Here is a 17,039-nt window from a genome sequence, read left to right as displayed (position 1 = left end):
AGCAGAGGTCACAGACTGCCAGCAGCATTTGTTTTTTCAGTAAGAGCAAAAAGAAGGGCATTGTGGCTTCATTACAGATAAAAGAAGGCAGCGTTTACAAGGTACCAAAACTTTACTTATCTAGTCTTCCCCGTGGTCTCTGATGACCCAAGGGAAATAACCATAGATACACGTGGGAGGATTAAGTATTCCAAAATAAGCTGGAAAATCTATACTTCATCATCTTTGGAGTAAGACACATGGGGGGTGCCCGTGGCAGCATCCCTGGCTGGTGTCTGGCCTGGTACACGGTGAGTTTTCAGCAGATCCTGGCCCGCTGGCCACACAGTCAGGGCTGGTCTGGGAAGTGGGTGGGTATCACCAAGGTATTTAGCTGAAGTCATTGGAGCTTTTGCCCTGAATGTGCTTCCAGAGCTCTATTGTCATGTTACTGCCCAATCCTTCAGACACGTGGAAGCCCACACTTTTCCCTGCAGCAGGTGGAGAAAGCAGGTGTGGATATACCTTCCCCATAGAGCTCAACACATTGTACTGCCCCACTGGACGGTGTCATGGACTCCTGAATTGGCTAGGATGTGGGTTTAGCTGCTCCAACAGAAAAACCCAAGGTAACAGAAGCTTAGACAAGACAGAAACTTGTCTTTCAGCAGTCCAGTATGGAAGGGCTAGCATGTCAACCTCATGGTGTTGGGCACCCTGCTTCCTTCTTGCCTGTTGCTTCATCCTAACTGGGTTGTCACCGTGGCCTCCTGGTCCAAGAGAGCTCACATCCTTGTTCCAGCCACGAGGAAGGGAGGAGAGGGGAAGGGAAGACCCTAGATGTTGCACACATCCTCTCTGCAACCCCAGAGGTTTAACCAGAACTTGGACAAATGTCCACACCTAGATGCAGTGCAGCTTTTAATTCTGGTCATGTTTGTGCCCAGCTACCAGTCATGGCTTCCATTACCATAAGAGGACAGAACTGGTTTTGGAGAACACTTAGATTCGTAGGCCATAGCTCCTTAAAGTCAAAGCTGTCTTTGATATATCCTTTTTCCCATCACCTTGCGTGGTGCCTGATCAAGGTGGATCCCCTTAATTGTTGACTGGAAAAGAGGGTTGTTTGAAGGACTGAATGCAGAGGACAGCCCACTGGGAGCAGCGTGGAGACCACATGGCAGCTTGGGAAAAGCCTGTGGAGTCACGGGCAATTATTTAACCTCTCCGGAGCTCACTTTCCTCTTTTTAAAATGGGCCTGGTGATCCCTGTGGAATTTGCTTCTTGGGGCCATTAAGAAAACTCTTCTTTTATTGTGTCTGCTATTTACTGAGCACCTATTGTGTTCCAAGCACAGGGCTAGGGCTTTGTTCACATTAATTACATGTAAACCACACAACAACCCTATGAGGTGGGTATTATTATCCACATTGTTTAGCTGGGTAAGTTGAGACTGGGTGGGGTTTGGTAAGGTGCCCAGTGCCATTGGTTTATGTATGTACCCAACAGCTATTGAGTGCCTGCTGTGTGCCAGAGCCATTGCTGGGGATGTGGTGATTCCAGGTAGGAAGAATGTTTCAAGAGTACAGAGGGTACACGTGATAGGGAGCCGCTCTGACCATGGTCAGGGAGTAGGTTGGGGAGTGTTTGGAAGCTTGAGCAGGAGTTATCCAGACTAGGGAGCACGGTGGAGGTCTGAGGTGGTGCTGGCAAGGCCTTGAGGTGGGCAGGGAGCCAGACATGGAGGGACCATAAGAGCTGCAGTGTGGCCGGAAGGCAGAGAGTGAGCAAAAGAGGTGGCAGGAGCCCCCTCAAGCTCCTAGTCGGGCAGTCTGACCTGTCTGGCCCTGAGGCTTGTGTTGAGAGAGGATCATAAAATGCTTGGAAAACACGCTGAGGGCAGCACCAGGGGGCAGGGCTCGGCAATTTCTCTTTGTGTCTTCAAGATGTTTGAGGACCAAACAGGGGACCCAGAGGTCACATGGCTGCCTTATATGATGAATCTAGGACCTCTGAGAACTGCCCTTGTCCTCGTCCTCGTCCTCGTCCTCTTGGGCCGTACAGTCCAGTGGTGTGCACACAGTCTGCTCAGAGCTTGCCTGGAAGTATTTGTCCAGCCTGTCTTCCATGTCTCATAAGCAGAATTATTCCTAGGGCAGGAGACGGCAATGCCAGTCACCATCCTGATGAAGTGGGTGACAAGACACCTCTGGTCTTGAAATGGCTTGAGGGCAGATGACCTCCTGATACTCCAGACAGGAGGAATATAGACAGTAGGGTGGGCTGAGGGGGCTGGCCCTCACTGCACCCCATGTTCTGGCACCTCTCTCAGCACCCTCAGCGTGGCTCCCAACAGCGTCATGAATCCAGGTCTTTAAATATTGATTCAGCAAGTTGGTGTCGCCCACTCAGTGTACAGAGTATGCAAGATGCTTAGGTGAGTTTGCAGCTGAATGAGGAGACCAGGCACTTTCCTCAAAGGATTGCAAGGTATACTGGCAACACTCACCTGTAGAGTTAGTCTTGCTAAAGGGTCATATGCAGTGCCTCAGAGCCTTTGTATGTGCTGTTTCCCCTCCCTGGACTCATCTCTGTACTACATCTTTATGCTGGTTAACTGTTCTCAGCTCAGACATCACATCTCCTTGAAAGCCTTTCCTCACCCCATGAGTTTGAACTGGACACCCCTCCTACATGCTATGCTGTCCTGTCATGTTAGAATTAGGCACTCAGCCCTGATACGTTATAGTCACTGGGGTCTCTGTCTCTCACTGCATCATGTCTATTGTCCCCCTACCATACCTCAGCTTCTAGAACAGTGCCTGCCAAAAGTTGCATGAATGACTGAATGAGTTCTTTCTAATTAGTTTGGATCTAGAAATGCTTGGTGATTTTAGAAGCAGATAATCATGTATACGGCAGAATTATGTTTTGCTACTATAGGTTACCATTATGAGTGGCCCATCTAAGAGTACACAATAGGGAAAAGTGAAACAGCTGGAAATTTCAGTGTTGCTCTGACCCCTAGGGCCTGCTAAACTCAGCCTGTGTTTGAATAAACAGGGCCTCGGAGTGCCTGGGTGGCTCAGTCAGTTTAAGCGTCTCTTGACTTTGGCTCAGGTCATGATCTTGTGGTTCTTGAGTTTGAGCCCCACATTGGGCTCTGTGCTGGCAGTGTGGAGCCTGCTTGGGTTTCTGTCCCACTCTCTCTCTGACCCACCCCACTTTCTCACTATCTCCTCTCAAAATAAAATAAAAGTAATACAAAGAAACAAACAAACAGGGCCTTTTCTGAAGGGTTTCAAACTCAATTGTCAGTTTCAGAGCCGAATTGCTTTCCTGTGACTTTTTAACATTCGAGTAGGCTTTTGGTCCTCCCGAGGACCCAGTTCCAGCACTGCTAGCATTTGCCCTGGTCACGCCTCCCTTCGTGCCCACCTTCCATGCCCCTCCAAACTTCCTCACGTGGCTGTTCCAGCCTCTGCCCGTCATTAAGACCAATTATCTACAGGGTCTTGGTTTTCTCCTGGGCTCCTCGCAGAGACCTGCCCTCCCTCTCCCTGTGCCTCCTCAGTCCTGTGTCCCACCTCCCACCTGTGTTTTATGAATGTTCTTCTGTCCCACATCTGTGCCCTATGGGGCTGTTTGTGTCCACTGCAAAAGTGGAGGTACAGTGAAGACAGCTGCACTGAAGGGGTGGGAGGGGGAGGAGGATTAATTATCACAGGGATGTTTGCTTGGAGTTTTTAATTAGACTGTCCTGCCTTACTTCCCCTCTTCATGCCTTTTTCTTTTCCCTAGCTCGGAACTTCCACTTAGAATGTATTTTAGAAACTTGGAACACTTATGTTTTAACATTCTGCACCCAGGGCCTCAGTGGAATAAGTAAACCAATAAGCTGATTGCCTCAAGTAGTTTGATTGCCAAGTGCACTGGGGTAACTTTTGTTTTTCAGTGAATGATCATTTCACGCTAGGGAACAAGGGATGAATGTGAGTGTAGGGCTTGTCCAGTCTTCCTGATTCCTAACCCTGACCTGGGAAGTCATTATTCCCAGGGCTGTGTGTCGATTACAAGCAGCCTGCCAAATGCTCTGTATCCTTCCTTTTGACAGTTTCCCCCAGTGACATGTGTCATAAATACATTTCTCATTTGCCAGAATAGGTTTGGGTTTGTTTTGAATCTGACGGGTCCTCCGACACCACATTCTTAAATCTCACTAACAGATCATTTATACCAAAAATGCTGCCTTGACAGGAAGAAAGATTGTGTGATTTTCAATGTGGGTTGAAAATCAAATCCAAGTTCTAACAACACTGAGACTTCCTGGACCCTACAGATTAATCGTGATTATCTTACCGTGAAATACTTTGGGTAGTAGGAACTACTCTCTACTTATTGTTTCTGTCAAACCTTTGATTGGAAAAGTTTTCACAGTAGGCATGTTGTCATTTCTAAAGATGCTTATAAATTTCATGGTGTGTCTCAACCATAATATGGTTGTCCTTTGTTTTAGGCAATAAGTGTGCCCCTGAAGAGTCATTTATAAATGGAATTTTTACAGATAAGTTCATATGTTAAATACACATGAGCAGCTATTATTTTACTTTCTGGGTTCTTTTATAATTGGAAAAACTACTCCAAACTTGTTTGAGAAGTGTAATGCTCATACATTAGATTTTGTTTAAATGAAGGACAATTGGGGCGCCTGGGTGGCTCAGTCGGTTGAGCGTCCGACTTGGGCTCAGGTCATGATCTCACGGTTCATGAGTTTGGGCCCCACGTTGGGCTCTGTGCTGACAGCTCAGAGCCTAGAGCCTGCTTCGGATTCTGTGTCTCCCTCTCTCTCTGCCCCTCCCCTGCTCATGCTCTGTCTCTCTCTCTCTCTTTCTCTCTCTCTCTCTCAAAATAATAAATAAACATTTAAAAAATTAAGAAAAAATAAATGAAGGACAAATGACCCTTACATAAGGTGAGGGTTAGGGGTGCTGACACTCTGTACAGTTGAAAATCCATGTATAATAGGGGCATCTGGGTGGCTCAGTTGCTTAAGAGTCCGACTTCAGCTCAGGTCATGATCTCACAGTTTGTGGGTTCGAGCCCCACATTGGGCTCTATGCTAACAGCTCAGAGCCTGGAGCCTGCTTCAGATTCTGTGTCTCCCTCTCTCTCTGCCCCTCCCCTGCTCTCACTCTGGCTCTCTTTCAAAAATAAATAAACATTAAAAAATTTTAAAAATTAAAAAAAAACGAAAATCCATGTACAACTTTTAACTCCCACCAAACTTAACTACTAATAGCCTACTGTTGACCAGAAGCCTTACTGATAAAATAGTCAATTAACACGTAATACATATAGGATGGATTTTCTATCTTATATGTATAATATACTGTGTTATTACAATAAAGTAAACCAGAGAAAAGAAAATGTTATCAAGAAAATCATAAGGAAGAGAAAATACATTTTTGGTGGCATACTGTATTTATTGGAAAAAATCCACATGTAAGTGGTCCTGTGCAGTTCAAACCCATGTTCTTTAAGGGTCAGCTATACTCTTAATGAGAATCAGACGGTATTACCAATGGTCTTGTACTCTCAATTGTTCTGGCTTAGTTATACCACATCTCATCCCAATAGGAGATACAAGATTTGTAAATTCTACATTTTCGCACTGATACACAAAACACTCAGGAAAATCTGCTCCTGTGAGAACCACTCCTTGCTCTTTTTTGTCTCATTCTTTCAGGGAGGGATGTGGGGTGCTGCCAGCTCAGAGTTGGGGGTGATTTGTGATGTTTTGCTGAAATATTAAGTAACTTACTAAGTAATTTCTCACAGGCTTCTCAGCCCAGAGCTCCACAATTCTGTGTGTTCTCGTTACCTATTTCTGCATAAACTTCCCCTAAATTTAGTGGTGTAAGGAATTTGTCACTGTTTCTCACCATTCTGTGGGTTGTTTAGCCCAGTTGGTTGGCTCTGACTTGGGCTTTCTGCATGTGGCCTGCACACCAGTGTTGGCTGGGGCTGCGGGCATCCGAAGGCTTGATTGGTCTGATGGGCTAGCTGGGATGGCTTATTTAAGTGACTGGCAGAGGCTGGATGTCAGCAGAGAGCTCAGCTGGGCTGTCCACCAGAGCACTGATATGTGACCTCTTGCGTGGCTTATTCTTCTCAAAACGTGGTGGTTGGGTTCCAAGAATGGGCATCCTAAGAGTAAGTTTTCCAGGAGACCCAGGCTGAAGCTACAAGGCTTCTTATGATCTTGCCTTAAAGTCCCAGTCACTTCTGTCACACTCAAGACAAGGGACTAAGACAAGTTGAGAATCAAGGGGAAGGAAATTAGGGCTTGCCTCTTGATGGAAGTTGCAGCCTACAGATGGGGTCCATTTTTTGACTGTCCACCATACTGCGTGTTGGAAGAGCTCTCTCTAGAAGAATAAGATTACATAAAAATGAAAGGCATGGGAGGCATTGCAGCACAGTGAGGGGGGGGGGCAGTTGTAGAATGCTTGCTATGCATGAACTAATGGCCAGCCTTGTTGGTTGGAACTCAGTACCAGGAAGCACACATTGAATGAGCCCATCTCCACGGAAGCTGGTAGCATCCCACAGAGAGAAGCATTCCCATGCAGTGGCCCCCACCCCAAAGTAACCCCCTCATAGTACAGATGATTGAAAAACACCTGGGAAGGGAATTGAACTAGCACAGTTTTAAAAGCACTTTTATCTAAAAATTTTTATCTACATCCTCATGTATGTGTCTTGTTGATACTGAGTCTGAAAAATGATTTTCATAAATCAGAAGTATACATTGCCACACAAACACATAGGTAACTGTGAAGTAATGTGTCTAGTGCACTTGATTTCCAGCTCATGCTGTGGAGGTGCTTGGAGAAGGCTGTGCCCCTGGAGTACCTTATATATAAGAATGGATACTTTGGCATTTGAGAAAAGATCGAGTTCTGTCCAGGTGCTTGGGAGTCTAATTGCCTCCTTGGCCTGAATGAGGAAAACACTTGCCTGTTAATCATATGGAGTCATGGGTACCCAGGTTCCTGCAGAGAAGTGTGGCTGGTCTGGATACATAGGCCAACAACCCTTGAGGGTTGTGAGAGTTACTCTCTACCCTCGTAGCCTTGTTTATTGCCCCCGGAATAGTCCTCTCCAACTCCCTGAAGATTCAAATTTGTGTTTATCTGTGCTGAAAACTTAGAGGCAAGATAAACAACATTTCAAGCCATTTACAACCAGAGGCTGTGCTGGGAAGGGATTGGGCTTTCCATTAGACATATGTCAAAATGTTGGACTTTGGGAAAGATAGGGAGAATATCCCTAGATGTGAAAAGCAGGTGATTAAAAGAGATTGATACAAGTTTGATCCAGAAGATGGTTATGTGGGATTAGTACTCTGTTGACTTACTAAATATCCTCTTGTGGAATGCCAGGCATGGAGGGTCCTGGAGATGCCAAGTGTATGGGGCCCATGTTTTTATAGTAGAAGGAGGGCCTTTGGCAAGGGTGAGGAACATGGAAGGAGGTGGGGGAGAGAGGGTGAGGAATGAGACACCATGCAAACATAAGCCTTAGGGCAGTGGACGGAGTATGGGAGAGAGTGAACTCCACCCTCGCCTGCCTTTTTCCACGCGGATCATCCTAAACAGAGGAGACCTCTCTTGATCTTCAGCTCCTGATGGACAGTCCACACCTTCTCCATACTAGTCACCTCTCAGTCAGTCGCATGAATGGAGATCCATAATTCAGCCTCCTTCCTTACTTCTCTTTTGCCTGCACATATTGACAGAACTCCTGTTAGGTGCCAGACACTGTGTGACATGGAGGGAACTCTCCTATTGGGAGTTACACAGCAAACAAGGAAACAAATGATGTAGTTATAGATTATGATTGGCGTTTTGGGGAAATGGGGGTGTGATAAAGAATAATAGGATGAGCACTGGGTGTTGTATGGAAACCAATTTGACGATAAATTTCATATATTGAAAAACAATTTTTAAAAATGCAAATCTCTCAAAAAAAAAAAGAATAATAGGGAGTTCCCCGTTTGGATAGGCTGTTCAGGAGGTAACTAACAGTCAATGACCCTCAAGTCATTGGTTAAACTTTGACATGTCTTATACAGTATTTTAAAGTTCCTTAAGTTACGTGTTGTTAAGGTTCAAAGTAAAACCTGTGTTTTTTTTTTCCTTTTCTGAGCCTAAGTTGTAGAATGCCAAATGGACAACAATTTGGGGAGACAAAGGGAAGCCAACCTGGATGGCCAGACGCCTTCTGGCTGACACTTTCTTCACCACCACTTTCTCTCCCTAGGGAAAGGAGACGTGTTTGGAGATGTGTTCTGGAAGGAAGCCACCCTTGCCCAGTCCTGTGCCAATGTTAGGGCCTTGACCTACTGTGACCTGCATGTGATCAAACGGGATGCCCTGCAGAAAGTGCTAGAATTCTACACAGCCTTTTCCCACTCCTTCTCCCGGAACCTCATTCTCACCTACAACTTGAGGAAGAGGGTAAGCTGGCAGTTTTGGTTTCTTTTCTATCAAGAACAGTCTCTGTGCACTTAAGATAACCACACAGGCGGGAAAAGTCCTTTCGCGGTTTATTTAAGTGGAGCAGTGGTTCTGTGCATGGCTTGCTCTTCAGAGCTTTTGCTATGAAATAAGGGAAACAGGAATGTTGCTAGATTAAAAAGATGGATTAACTTTGCTGCAGAAGGGGTTGGTTCATGAGTGTGTCCGTGGGCTTTTCCCCAGCAATATCTACACCTTCTGGCCTTTTGAAAAGATGAGCAAAAAATGAGGTCATTAAGCATAAGAGACTCTTAAAAACTGAGAACAAACTGAGGGTTGATGGGGGTGGGAGGATGGGGAGGGTGGGTGACGGGTATTGAGGAGGGCACCTTTTGGGATGAGCACTGGGTGTTGTATGGAAACCAATTTGACCATAAATTTCATATATTGAAAAAAAATTAAATTAAATTAAAAAAAAGATGAGGTCATTAGTCAGAAAAGTGACTGACTGGGGCTACTTAATTCAAATAAACTGAACTCTCCTTGGTGACTAGGACTCACTAAATGGTGTGAGACCATTTGCCAGCTGATAATAATAATTTTTAAAAGCTATGAAGATGATTCAGTTGGGCCCAGAAAATCAGAAAGGTATGGAATCTGATTGCCTAGAGAGTATCTTGTATACACCTGCTGATTTAAGGGTTTGAGAAATGAGCCGTTTTAAGACCCAGAGAAGAGTTCTGGTCTGAAATGGTTTCTTTCAACCCTCAGATCATCAGTTCCATCTGCCTCTGTGAGGACTAAACTATTCGTCTTGTACTCTTTAGGTTTTTCATGACCGACTTTCTTGACCTTCATCTATCTCTTTTAGTTAACAAGGTAGCTCTGACCCATAGAAACCGCCTGTAGGGATTATCATAGGAATCTTTCAACAAATGACCTCATAACCTTTCCTCCAAAACTGTTCCTCTTCTTATGGTCCTTGCCTCTGTTGACATTATATCACCCTGGGGTTCCAAGTTAGAAATGCTGGCATCATGGTTGATGCTTCTTCCCAGTCTCCCATGTCTCAGGTTACTCCTCAAATCCTTTGAGTTCCACCTAAGCTCTCAAACCTGGGTCCACACTCTACTTCCATCCTTGGGGCTCTCCCTGAGCTCTTGGGACACAGCACCCGGATGCAGACCTTTCCTGTTTCTGGCACCATGCAACAGGCTCCCGCTTGTATCTGTCCTCGACATGGCACTTCCTCCTTTGGCCGATCCTATGACCTTAAAAACAAATGGGATCATGTCCCTTCCTTTGTAAAGACTTTTTGCCCTCAACCTAACTTTAGGATAATGTCTGTATGCTTCAGCATGGCTTGTGTGGCTTTTCACATCTGGCCCTGACTTAACTCCCAAGCCAAAACCTCAGCCACTCTTGCCATGCCCACTGCTACCACCCCGAACACTCCCACCATGAGGACTCTGCACAGCTCTGCAAGCACCACACCCTTCAGAGCCCTGGGCGTCCTCAGCCAGGCATTCTTTTTTCTCCTTCTCTGTGTGACAAGTGCCTACTAACCCTTAAGACTACTGAAATGTTTACTCATTCACTCATCAAACCCAGTACACACCAGCTGAATGAGACTAGACATATAAAGCTGAATAACACTCAGTTCCTCGTTTCCAGGAACCTAAAGTCTAACAGAGAAGATCAACACAGGAAGGATAAATGTAGTACCGGAGGCTAAGTACAAGAAGTATGATTTATATAAGCTATTGTGGGAGCAGTTTAAGCCAAGGCACAGAGAAAGGAATCAGCCTTTTGTCTTTCAAGTTACTTGTACAAGGTTCCAAAGGCCTATTACCTGGTTATCCCTAATATATGCTTGTGAGTCCCTGCTCAGAGGCCCAAGAGGGCAAGGCCTGGGTACCTGGGTAGCCCCAGTGCCTAACCCAGTACAGAGGATTAATAAACATTTGGCTTGCCAAGAGATGGAATCTCTAGGCCTCAGTTTCCACATCATACAATGTGAGGTTGTGGATTGTTTTTATGGTTCTGTGATTTGAATGCTGGCCATTTGAATTCTCATCGGGAATGGGCAGTGGTGTTGAAGTGTGCATTCACAGTTCTTATTTGTTCATTTGGGAACGTGGAATGCTTGCTAGTGGTACTTTTAGCCACGTGGATTCTTCTAAAGTCTATTTTTTTACAATTTTTTCCTTCTTTTTATGAGAGGAAGTTGATTATAATCAGCTTTCGGTGCTGCTGATAATATAGGTTGAAAAAAACACAGTTTGGGTTATTTGGAGTAGTAATCATTTTGGAATAATTGTGGATCAAATAAATCTGTCTTATAAAAAAAAAAACAAAAACAGAAGTGCCTCTGTGGTCAGACTATCTTCATAAGTACAGAATGCTTGACTGCTCTTGTGGAAGGGAAGACTCGAGGGTGGCATTTCAGAAAGGCTGTCATGGAGGAAGATTAGGTGGGGTCTGTATGGACACAAGGTGTAGAGGAAGCATCCAAGCTGTAGAAGATATGAGAAAGATCAGGTGGTCCTTAAGGTATTTAGACATTCCCTAGATACCCCTCAGAGATATTGCAGAGGGCCCTGAGGCATCCAATGGAGAGTCACATTAGTTGACCTTCAAATGTCTTTCCAATCACAAATGCCTCTGAGTCTGGCACAATTTTAGTGAGGTTCTTTACAAGAAGAGGTAGCCATTCTTTTTCTTGGAAAAAAGAGGCTGTCATGTTTTGGTGTTGCCATTGTAATCTCTCATTGTGTCCTTCTGAGAATTAATTCATAGTTACATAGGGCATAGAAGACAAGAACATTACATGCATGAATTATTCTTGTAGCTATTTTTTTTTCTGGCAAAGTGAAGTGTATTCTTGTGGCTGTTTCTATCTTGGCAAAATTGAGTGTTATTTGCAAAGATTCCTGAGAACATAGTGCCTTTGACATCTGTTTGGGGAGTTGTTTGGTTCTGTCGACGTCCTCTAGTGCACAGCAAAAACTCTGAGCTGGAAGGTGCGTCAGTGGCCATCCAGTATCCCCTCCATTTTCCTACCACCCTCATTTCACAAATATGACCTTTTATAGAAAGGTCACAGAGCTGTGTCAGTAATGAAAGAATTGGAGCCAGAAATGACTTATCGCCCAGGCCTCTTGCTGATGGGCCTCTTGCTGATTCTCACAGCTTCGTGGCCTCCCCTGGCCTCTGCATTCTAAGCCTCGTCCCTTTTTCCCTGAATCCATGTGTGTGAGCACCGCCCAGCTCTCTGCACTGCTGTTGGGACCCAACTCAGGAAGGGACATGTCACCTTCCTCTATTTCCTCCAAAGACACCAGAAGTCATAGGCAAGGATGAAAGAGGCATGACCCTGAAGCCAACCCTGCATTTTGATCTTTGGGTTTCCTTGCCTATGGGCACTGAGCCAGATGAGACCTGGGTCTGTGTCCCACCTCTGCCACTTAATGCTTCTGCAAGTCATAAGTGCTTCCTCAACTGTAAAATGAGGATGATGAGAAGTTCTACCTCGTAGGATAATTGTGAGGATTAAACAAGATAATACCAGCAAAGCTCACACACAGGATCTCACACAGTACAGGCTCAGTTACATTGTGGGTTATTATTTTGTTTTACCCACTTGACACCCTACTTCACTCTACTCTTTATTATCTTGTGCCTTTTGGAAAATAAAAAGAAGGAAGCTTGGGGTGCCTGGGTGGCTCATTTGGTTAAGCGTCCAACTCTTGGTCTTGGCTCAGGTCATGATCTCATGGTTCGTAGGATCGAGCCCCATATCAGGCTCTGTGCTGACAGTTCAGAGCCTGCTTAGGATTCTGTCTCTCTCTCTCTGCCCCTCCCCTACTTGTACTCTCTCTCTCTCAAAATAAATAAACTTAAAAAAAAAAAGAAGGCAGCTCTTCTGCCTTTGCTTATATAGGGTACTCACTCTGCAGAATGTTCTGTGGGGCAGGTGTTATTCCAGGGTTCTCTGTACCTCCTGCAGCTGCTCTGGAATGCTGACATGGTGCTTGGCTCCTGCCAGTAGAGAGGTCAGCATTCCCTCACTATTTTCGCCAGTTTCATTCATGGAGGGAAAAATTAGGCCATTCTGACATCTTAAGTCAGCCAGGGAGTCAGGATTTTTCCAAGAGGAAAGCACAGCAGCCTTGTTTCCTCTAAGGGAGGTTGCATGTGGTTGTCCATGAAAAGAAGGGGAGGAAGAGCCTTCCTCCTCCCAGACCCTTGGCACTCTGGGCTGAAGGCTCTCCGGGAATTTTCCTCAAGGCCCTGAGTGGTCTTTTTTCTGCAATCAGAGCTTTGCACAATACTAATAGTAACATTATTACCCACTCCTGATATTGTGCAAGCTGCAAGTTACGTCCCAAAGTTGGTATGTGTTTCATGTCCGTTTATTAAATCCTCAGAATAACGCCATGACATTATAGTATCAGTCCCGTTTCTCCAGGGAATAAACTAGGGCCCTGTGACCCTGTGGAGAAGAGAATCACTTCTCCAAGGTCACCCAGCCAGTAGGTGGCAGTTTCCAAACTCTGCACATGCTCCTGCTGCTAAGCAGCATCGCATCATCCTGTGCAGCTTCTCCCATGCTGGCATTCTTTGGCTTCTGCTTTCTCCCAGTTCACTGACCTTTCAGGGGTGGAACAGAGTGTCTCCAAAGTATCTTCACTATCCCCCAGCACACTCAGAAATCTGTACAGTAAATCCCAGTCTGGGGACACAAGATGTTCCCCCCCAACAGAGTGACAGCCACACCACAGCCGGGGTGTGTGGGAGGCATAGCACACCTCCCTTTGGTTAAACAGCAGGCTACGCAGGCCATGATATTAGTAACTTACGAAACAGAGCACCCACTTTGGGGCTAGGGACCTAGGTTTGAATCCTGGTTTTGACTACTGACCAGCTGTGTGCTCTTGTGAAAGTTCCTAAACTATTCTAGGCTCATCTGTAAAAAGAGTCTAATAAAAGTCTCTCCTAATTAGGTTTATTGAGAAGATCACATGCATTACAACAAAACAGTGACATAGTACCTGTAGGAACTGCTCAATACCTATTTATACCTTCTCCTTCCTGCAGCCCATTTTTTCTCTCTGCCTTTGGTCTCAGAAGTTCTGAGTTGATGCTTTGCTCCCCTTTGTTTATAACCAGACCCTTTCTTTAATCAGTGTCTCACTTGGGCTCTACTGTCCTTTCAACCTGGGATGAGGGTTCCTTTCCCAGGTGCTAGCTAGGAGATTGGGTCTTCCTGCTCATCATTAAGACAGTAGGGAAAATGTCTCACAATTAAATGATGTATTGTAGACAAGCAATTAGGTAATTAACAGCAGTCAGTGCATGGGATAATTGGCATGTAGGTAATTGGTAGGGTGGTTCTCATTCTCTGTGCGTGGGGCTTTATTTTTAAAGCCAGTGTTGTTGTGGTTTTGAGTATGTTTTGTGTAGTGTTTGCCTATGATAATTTGTTCCAAGATAGATTTTTCTTAGCTTGATAAGGTCCCAACCTAGTGAGTTTGGAAGGAGCTGAGACTGTAGTTACTGGTGGCTTCAAAGCAGGGGCCTACTAATAATGCCTGTTTTCTAAAACTGAGGTTGCCATAGTGAACTATCTTGAATATTATATGTGCTTTTCAACACCCCCTCCCCCCTACACACACAACACCTCGTAACCAAAGGGCATTTTCTTCTGGAGCGGAGAAGGTGAAAGCATTGGAGGCTTGGAAAAAGAGCTCTGCTCAGAACTGGTGTTGGAAAGCCTCTGTTTTCTTTCTGCACAAATTCTTGTGGAAGGTGATAAGATGGAAAGATCAAAAAGCCAGGTGCTTGGAAATATATCCCCTTTCCCACTGAATCATCACAGCCTAAGTTTTAAAAATGATCTCTACATAGCCCATATATATATTTTTTGTCATTCTTCCATAGTGAGGGCTTCTGTGGAATTAAAATCATCCATTAGACTGTCAAGCTATAAAGATAATAAAATCAGGGTTTTGGAATCAGGGTTGGGGAAGGGATAGGTCATGTGAGTGGTAAGACCACAATTCTTTCAGGAAAACAACATAAAAATCAAAGCCAAGTCCCTTTTCCCTCAAGAGGATCAGGGGATGATGTTAGGGACCTGTGTAGACTTCCATGGATCCTTAGGCATTCTCCCTAGTGCTCCCAAAACACATAGCAGACCCCCATCATGATCCCTGGGGTGTGGGAGAAAACGAAAATGCTCCATGCTTTGTTATGAATCAGCTTGAAATGCAGCTGGTTTGGGTATATGTGGCCATTTCCAAGGAAGCAATAAAGTTCTGGAATGAATGTGATCTTTGAAGCTAGATCACTGTATCTGGGCTCAGCCACTTGCTAGCTGGGGGTGAGGGTGCAGGAGGAGATTGAACAACTATAGCTATTCCTGTTTTGTGGATTCATACTATCTACCCCAAAAGGTAGCTTTGGGAAAGATAATCATGGGCCAGCCACAGTGCCTTACACATAGCAAGTGCACAGTCAAGTTACTTTCCTTCCATTATCCGTGGGAATGAGGGTAGCAGAGTGAAGAAGGAGAGCAGGAGTCCTAATAGTGTGGCTCATAGAATAAGCATATGGAGGCAATAGAGACTGATGGTTACAGATGTGGACTCTAGAGTCAGAGTTCTTGGGTTCAAGTCTTGGCTCTCCTTAGTGACCTTGGGCCAGTAACCCAACCTCCCTGGGCCTCAATTCATTCATTTATAAAACAGGAATAATAGTAGTACCTTAGAAGGGTACTTTGTCAGAGCAAGATCTCAGTGTATGTGTTGCTCTCACTATTGTTATTGTTGAGCTTAGCTTTTCTGGAAATGAAGAGATGCCATCAAGTGCTAAAAGTTTTAAAAGGAGAGTAGGGGCTGAAATTTAACACCTAGAAATCTCCCAGACAGATGATTTCAAGATCTGTGCCTAGACCTCTCAGGTAGTACCAAAGGAACAAGTGATTCATCGGTGAGGTTTGGTAAAGAATGGCTCAGTTGGACTCATCACAGATCCTGACTTCCTCCTGTGACAGAATGGATAGAGGGAATGGTAGAGTCTAATGTGGAGAAGGTGCTGGGGGAGGGAAGTCATAACTTATCTTAAGCCTTATCAATCCTGATGCACTATTACATAGTGTGTTTACCACAAGTTAAAAAAAAAAAAAAAAGATCTGTCCAAGTTCAGAGAACCATAAGGCCAATGCATTCCTTTGGAGAGTAATGTACCTGCCTAATATTTTCTTAGAAACGTGTGATTGACTTGTAATAAATAGGGGAGTACTAATGAGTCCCAGATCATGGGTTCAGTCCTCAGGTGAGCAAGCTGGCTTCCTGAGGTCTCAGATGCTTGGTCTAGCATTTTGCACATTTATTTGCCCCCTGAATAGTTTTTGAATTCCACCTGCAAATTTCTACTATCTACTATAATATACCTATTAACATCTGTCAGAGCTGGTGTTTTACAGAACATCTCTCGGAAACAGGGACTAGATTGTCTTTAATGTCTCTTCTGTTTTACATGGTCGGTGACCTGTAGAATAGACAGGACTTGTCTGGGAAACATCAAGAAGCCAAAGAGAACTCCAGCACAGTGGGAATCCTGGTCCCTCGGTCCTCAGTGAAATCCCAAGCAGAGATTGTGGGCAGACTCTACCAGCTTTCTGAACATCCCCCTGAACTCAGCTTTCCCCCCTCACCTCTCAGGGGCCCAGTGGCTCATCCATTTCCAGTGTGCAGTCAGCCTTGTTGGCAAAGAGCAGTTTGTCCTTGGTTTGGCAGTGCACGTGCTAATAAAAGGCTGCCGACAGATGTTTTCTCCCTGGCTTCACTAGTCCCTTATTGGCCCAGTCAAACTTCATGTTTTGACCCCATCTGCCATGTTTCTGTGCTTCCTTGTTCCCATTTAAGTCCTCCTTCCACTCTTAAAAATTTGCGCTTTGGCTTTGAACGTGTTCTTATACATCTTGCCAGTGAGTCATGGAGGTTTTTATTCTAGCCTGTGCTTTTAGTAAGTGGAGAGTTAGGATTTCAACCCAGGTGACCTGTCATAATAATAACTACCTTCTAAGATGTTAGATTAGTGGAAGCAAATGTTAGTTCAGCCCCTTCCCCCCCCCCCCAAGGGGGCTTTGAACATCTGCGTCAGGAGCTCACACACAAAATCTAACCCAGTCGAGATGTCCATGTGGATGGTTTCTGGTATAATGTGTGTCACAGACCCACCCAATTTTGGTGCTTCTCATTGCAAACTTTGCTGGTTGCAATTTACTTGTTACTAGTATCACTTACTGGTTTGTCCTTCCTATATTTAATTTAGGCTTCTAGAGTGAAATTCTAAATCCACGATGGGGCCCTGACTCCATATAGCTTCTCTTTAATCTCTCTAGGGTAGGTGAGACCCCCCTGTCTTTTGATCCAGTAAGTATCAGTCACCTTCTCTTTGTAGGTCTTATCATGCTTCCAATTAACTGTTCACTGTAGGTCTTCCTTTGCAGTCTAGAAGCTCTGTAAGGG

General features: G+C 44.9%; 1 pseudogene; it reads left to right on the top strand.

The window, feature by feature from the left end:
* The window catches only part of LOC124509841 (potassium voltage-gated channel subfamily H member 1-like), a 132,569-nt pseudogene that overhangs the window by 35,916 nt on the left and 79,614 nt on the right, over positions 1 to 17,039 (top strand).

The sequence above is a fragment of the Lynx rufus genome, unplaced genomic scaffold (genome assembly GCF_022079265.1).
Source record: "Lynx rufus isolate CCGP_SWC_20201006 ecotype Redwood Valley unplaced genomic scaffold, mLynRuf1.p SCAF_15, whole genome shotgun sequence".
In the NCBI taxonomy this organism is placed as follows: Eukaryota; Metazoa; Chordata; class Mammalia; order Carnivora; family Felidae; genus Lynx; species Lynx rufus.
The sequence above is the reverse complement of the archived record's forward strand: the minus strand, read 5'-3'. Positions and strand labels throughout refer to the sequence as shown.